A 6,000-nucleotide genomic window follows, 5' to 3' on the forward strand; every position below is an offset into this window, starting at 1 on the left:
CTCTTCGGGGACACAGGCAGAGAGGTGGTCCTTTCTAACGAAAGGTTGCTGAGTTTTCAAAGGATGGCTTTTCAATTAGGAGCCAGTGCGGTGTCGTGATTGGGAATGTTGGGCTAGCAACTGGGAGTCCCGGGTTCGAATTAAGGAAGCTCACTGGGTAACTGGGTAGTCATGGGCCAGTCATACTCTCTCTGGGTATCCTACCTCACAGGGCTGTGGAGAGTAGAAAATGGAGACAAGGAGAATGATATAAGCCACGCTGGGAGAAATCTGGTATAAATAATTTTGATTTTCCTTATCAAAATGAACGTTTTAAAAACCCCAACTATTGTTTACCTGGGACAAGACCGGTTATATTTACAACCCCTCAGTCGAGAAACCCATTTCTCCTTGGAGCACGCAGAGGAAAGAGAACTTCTCCAAAGGAGAGCCTTGTAGGATTTGCTAAATGTGTTTCTAATTGTCTGAGTTTAATACCTGATAATATAGATTTGCTTCCACGTCTTTCTTTTACATAAAGGATAATTGTGCCGGAGTCGAGTGCCGTCTGAAATGAAATGCGTTCAGTGCTTCAGGGGCTGCTCAATACGTGGCAGGGAATGATGGGAGTGTGTATTAATGTATTAAGGATATGACAGAAGCCTATAATGCTTTTAATCACATCTTCATGGGCCTCCAGTGGCCCCAAGGGATAGAAAGAACCTCTGGCTGTGGCTCAGTGGGAAGAAGAAGAAGAAGGAGAAGGAGAAGGAGAAGGAGAAGGAGAAGAAGAAGGAGGAGGAGGAGGAGGAGGAGGAGGAGAAGGAGAAGGAGAAGGAGAAGGAGAAGGAGAAGGAGGAGAAGGAGAAGGAGGAGAAGGAGAAGGAGGAGGAGGAGGAGGAGGAGGAGGAGGAGGAGGAGAAGGAGAAGGAGAAGGAGAAGGAGAAGGAGAAGGAGAAGGAGAAGGAGAAGAGTTGGTTCTTATCTGTCACTTTTCTCTACCACTCCAGAAAATGAAACATGACCGAAAAAATCCCTATGAAAAGTATAAATTAAAATGACCCTCGGTTTGGTCCTTCCTGTTTTTTTTTTTTTTTTTTACTGAAAATGACCCCCATGAATAAATCGGCAAGTAGATCCAACTTTCTTTCAACTTCAGGAAATCACACGTACAGGAACAAGCCTGGGTTTGATCTAAGATGTGGGGAAAAGGAGAAATCAAGCGTAACATGGAATTAACTTTGATTCATGACCATGGGGGTGGGTGGGGGACTGTCTGTGATACAAAGAAATTCAAACCGTGGAAAGGTTGCCTAGTTTCTGGAACTGAAATGTAAACTAGATATAAAGGGGGAAAAAAACACTTTAAAAGATACCATAATAGAACAAGAAAGAAAATATTTTTTATAATTATATTTAAAAGTAATAGAAAGGCATTTGCCATGAAAGCCATGCAATTATTTGCAGTATATGTTTTACAAATGACCAATTTCACATAATAAGTATCTTACTTTCCCCAACACTTTTATCACCGGGGACAGGTCAACGCTTGACAATTTTACTGAGGCCCGGGGATGGGGGCAGGGTTAGTCTTTTGCCAAGGGACGTCGCTGCCACCTGAGCCCCTGTTCCACTTGCTTTCCCGCCTGAGCCTCTGACTTCCTGCTGCCTGCTGGGGGGCACTGCCAGCAGCAGCTGCGCAGTGCCACACTGAGGGGGAGCAACAGCCATGGCGGCCGCTGGAGAGCACCAAAGGTGAGCCGGCGGCAGAGTGGCAGGGCAGCCCCCAAGGCAACAGCCGGCGAGGAGGACGAGGAGGAGCCGCGGCCCGGTACCGACTGATCCACTGACTGGTACCAGTCTGCAGACCGGGGGTTGGGGACCACTGAACTAAAGGATAGAGAAGAAGGAAGTGAGCAGGGGAAGTATGATAATCAGTGCTTAATACAGTGCATTGTAGTTTTTAAAAAACCTTGTATTATAAAAATTACAATTGCCCTGAGTTACAGTCAATAATGTATGTGAGTCTGCCCCAGATCGAACCCTCATTTGCCCCACTAAAAGGGAACATAGAAGAATCTGCCATCTCTTTTTTAAAGTGGGGGCCAATGGGTCCTGTCCAGCAGCCAGCCCATGTGGACAGGCCTAGAAGGCCCCGCTCCTCTTCATCCTATGGTGGCCCAGAGTGAGCAAACAGTGCCCTGGTAAGCTTCATGGTGCTTTGCTGTGCCGTGGGGCAGACCAGGGCTTTTATTTTGCAGAAGGCTGTGATTGCATGGAGTGCAAAATAACCCCCCTACACACCCCTGCATGGTGGAACCTCTCTGCTGCTGCCACATTTCCCAGGGGGACGCATTTCTGCAGGGGACCAGGTGCTCCGCTGAAATGCGTCCCCCATGGAGACACAAAAAGCAGCGGAGCATAAAGCTCCGCAGCACCACGTCGCCAGCAGCCTGCATCCACTGCTGTGCAGAATCAGCCTGTTTGGCAGGTTCACATGTGTTCTCCCCTCCCCCCCCCCTTTGTTTTCTCTTTTTGGGGAAAGGAGTCATGAATTTATTTACTTACGCTGTTGCCCCAACTTTGAAGTGAATATAGTACATAGTCCACCGAGACAGTCATTAAACTCTAAGGGAAGAAAGAGGGGCCGTGGAGGGAATGCCAGACAAAACAAATAAGTCTTCACCCACTGGGAGACAGTGATAAAAGGGGAGACGCACAAGCACTCACACCCATCGACCAAGTTAGACAGAAGCAACGTTCCTTTTGTAAGCATGTTTTTCAATTACCATCCGTCTTCAGGATTAAATATCTTTCCAGCAAGCTTTTTGTGCGGCAGAGAGGTGTTCCTATAAACAGCGGTATGCTCCTTCTTTCTGCCTCTTCCCCCCCTTCCCGGATGTAGGCATCTTTTGTGTTCATTCATTCATTCATTCCCTTGCATTGCTGAGTTTCAGTTCAGTGCAATTAGCCGGCTCCATTTAATTTGCGCAATGCAAATCACCGCGTTTCGACTGGAATCTAATTAGAGGCAAATCAATAGAAGTCAATTCAAAATAATTAGCCCACATATAAATCAGTAGGACTCCATTAAAATCAATGAGGACCTTATTTATTCTAATGACTGACCTTCCTTCCTCCCTTTAGATGTTATTAAAGAAGGTTTGATGTTAACAGGTCTATTTGTTATATTTATTTACTTATTCATGTCAGTGTGTGTCTTCATTCAGGGGATGAAACTGCGTGCATTTGTAGAGTTATCTATTTCATTTGTATTTACTTCATTTATACACCACTTTTCACCCCAATGGGACCCACAGATCCTTACAACATGCTCCAATTTTCAGTTGTATCTTTACCATGACCTTGTAAGTTTGGTTAGATTTAGAGCCCAAGACCCCGCAGTGAGCCTGATGGTGGGCCTCCTGATGACACCTGGGTTTTAGTTGACAATCTTTGATGGTACCTGTAACCAACAAGGCACGAAACATCCAAAATACAATTCTGTAAAAACACTAGTGTGGTCCAAAGGCACCTTTCCCTTCATGGAATAGCAAAAAGTGATTTTTTTTCCTGTTTTCTTTTTGATGTAATTATTGCTGTGGAACACATCTACTGGTGGGGTCCCTGAAATGGAGATGATAGTGCTGTACATTGACCCATCTCAGGGGGCACACCAGTAGATGGCCTGCAGCAGTGGTGGCGGTGCCAGAGCAACAAGGCCCAGGACTGAGCCCAACTTGCTGTTCTGGTTCTACTGGTGGCGCCAATTTTCCAAGGCCATACCTATCCTCCAGAGAGTGGGACCAGCCTCAGAAGACAGAAAGCTAGCCGGCAACTGCATAGTAGCAAGGCCCAGCATTGAACCCCATTTGTTGCTCTGTTCTGGCACTGTCCATCTTCTCAGGCTGGTCTCATCCTCAGGAGAGCAGGACTGGCCTTGGAAGAGGGGAGTCACAACTGGCAGCAGCAGAGCAGGGAGACCCGGCTCTGAGCCTCATCTGTAGATGTACATGAAGCAAATTATATTTATATCAATATGGGTGGATGGATAGTTAGGTGGACAGATGGTATATGACAGATCTATGCCTTTAGGACAACCTCACTGCAACAACACCAAAGCATGTTTAAGTGGTCAGAATGCTTCCATTACCCATTGGCTATTTGATTATAATGATTGGTTGATGACATACATCCAGATGTAGAGGGAATTTTTTACCAGATTATGACATCAATGAAGATGGTTCTGTGTGTACAGATACCATGTGACCTGTTTTCTAAATTTATATCAACCCACATATTATTTAATTATTATTATTGTTATTATTATTATTTAATTTGTTACCCGCCACTCCCTAGCGGGATTGTGGTGGGTTACAAATGTCCAGTTAAAAGCCCCATTAAAACCTCATTAAAATGGAAACAACTGATCTCTGTAGCCCGGAGATGAGCAGTAATTCTGGAGAATATTCAGGTCCTGCCAGTTTTCTATTCAAGTTTTCATGCTATTTATTTAATGTATTTATAATTACATTTATCAACTGCTTCCCGGGCCCGGCCCACTCATGGCGGCTTACAAAATTTATGCTTTGTGTATGCTGTGAACAGCCTTGAGTTTTCTGTTGAGCAGCAGGTGTGGGTTCTAAATCAAATCAAGAAATAAGTACAGAAATGTTCCATTTATTAGTAGCCCTTCCTCTGTTGTTGATTATAAACTCTTCATGGTTCTTTAGTGCAGGGCCAAACAGTTGGAAAGCTGACCTAGGCGAAGCAATGAAGATTCCTCTCTTTGCAAAAGGCGGAGTGAATCAGACGCTAGACGGAAGGTCCCCTGTCAACTTCCACAGCGGCCAAAGGATGATTGACAGACGTGCCCTCCCTTGACTTTCAGCATCACAGTGAGCCTGGAGTTTCCTTCTTTGTTGCTGATCTGATCAAAGCGGGTTGTACACTGCTGCTAATTGTTCATGTCGTGAACACAGGCATGTTCCTACATCCCAAGGTGAAACAAAGCTTAATTAAAAACTTCATGTTGCCTTATTATCCCCCTTTGGGGATTTTTTGTTTTGTTTTGTTTTCTCTCCTTCCTGTTGAGTCTTGGCTTCTTTTTTCTCTCTCCAGGAATTGGGTTTCCAAATAGAACTTGTTCTTCATTTCAGCAGACCTGCTGAGCTCCGAAGGTCAGGAGTCATGTGTTCTCTCGCAAGGTTGGATACAGACTAAATGTTCATTTCATTGCTCCGAGATGCAGATTGCTCAGACAAATAATGTCTGGGCACCATTGATTCATACTGGCTCGAGGCTGCAACAGAACCCTGGGCTTTTCAAGTCAATACATGAAAAGAGGTGTTTTGTCATTGCCTGATTCTGCCTAGTAGCCCCTATCTAACCATCATCTTAGAGCCTCTTGTGGCGCACAGAGGTAAGCGGCAGAAATGCTGTCTGAAGCTGTCTGCCCATGAGGCTGGGAGTTCGATCCCAGCAGCCGACTCAAGGTTGATTCAGCCTTCCATCCTTCCGAGTTCGGTAAAATGAGTGCCCAGCTTGCTGCTGGGAGGTAAATGGTAACGACTGGGGAAGGGAATGGCAAACCACCCTGTATTGAGTCTGCCAAGAAAATACTAGAGGGCGTCACCCCAAGGGTCAGACATGACCCAGTGCTTGCACAGGGGATACCTTTACCTTTACCTTTTTAACCATCATATTATTGTTTTATTGTGATAGTAAGTAGCCCCTATCTATCACAATAAAACAATATATGCCCCCCAAACCAATACAATCAAGATGGCGGTCAAAATCCCTCTGCTGCAGCTGTAACCAGTACGGGCCAGAAAACTGGAAATGATAGAAAAAAGAAACAAAGGGGTACAACAAACAGTGGGTCTTAGCTGGTCTAATACCGTGGTTTGATTTGACCTAGAACCCACTGATCTGTCATTATAAATGGCCATGGTAATATTCTTTCATGCCTATTGACTCCTATGGTCTTAGAAGATACCACTGTTTAAAGATGTATGGAAA

General features: G+C 45.1%; 1 protein-coding gene across 3 annotated transcripts in view; it reads left to right on the forward strand.

Annotated features, from left to right (window-relative positions):
* LOC143844395 (mas-related G-protein coupled receptor member X1-like) overlaps positions 1–5,372 on the forward strand; it is a 28,235-nt gene extending 22,863 nt beyond the window's left edge. For 2 of the 3 annotated variants that reach the window (XR_013233963.1, XR_013233965.1), the window contains one exon: positions 4,713–5,010. The gene's annotated coding sequence lies outside the window, so the exon portion shown is untranslated. Of the gene's footprint in view, positions 1–4,712; positions 5,011–5,100 lie in introns of those variants that run through there. The other variant, XR_013233964.1, reaches the window with a different exon arrangement.
* The last annotated feature ends 628 nt before the right edge of the window (positions 5,373–6,000 follow it).

The sequence above is a fragment of the Paroedura picta genome, chromosome 9 (assembly GCF_049243985.1).
Source record: "Paroedura picta isolate Pp20150507F chromosome 9, Ppicta_v3.0, whole genome shotgun sequence".
In the NCBI taxonomy this organism is placed as follows: Eukaryota; Metazoa; Chordata; class Lepidosauria; order Squamata; family Gekkonidae; genus Paroedura; species Paroedura picta.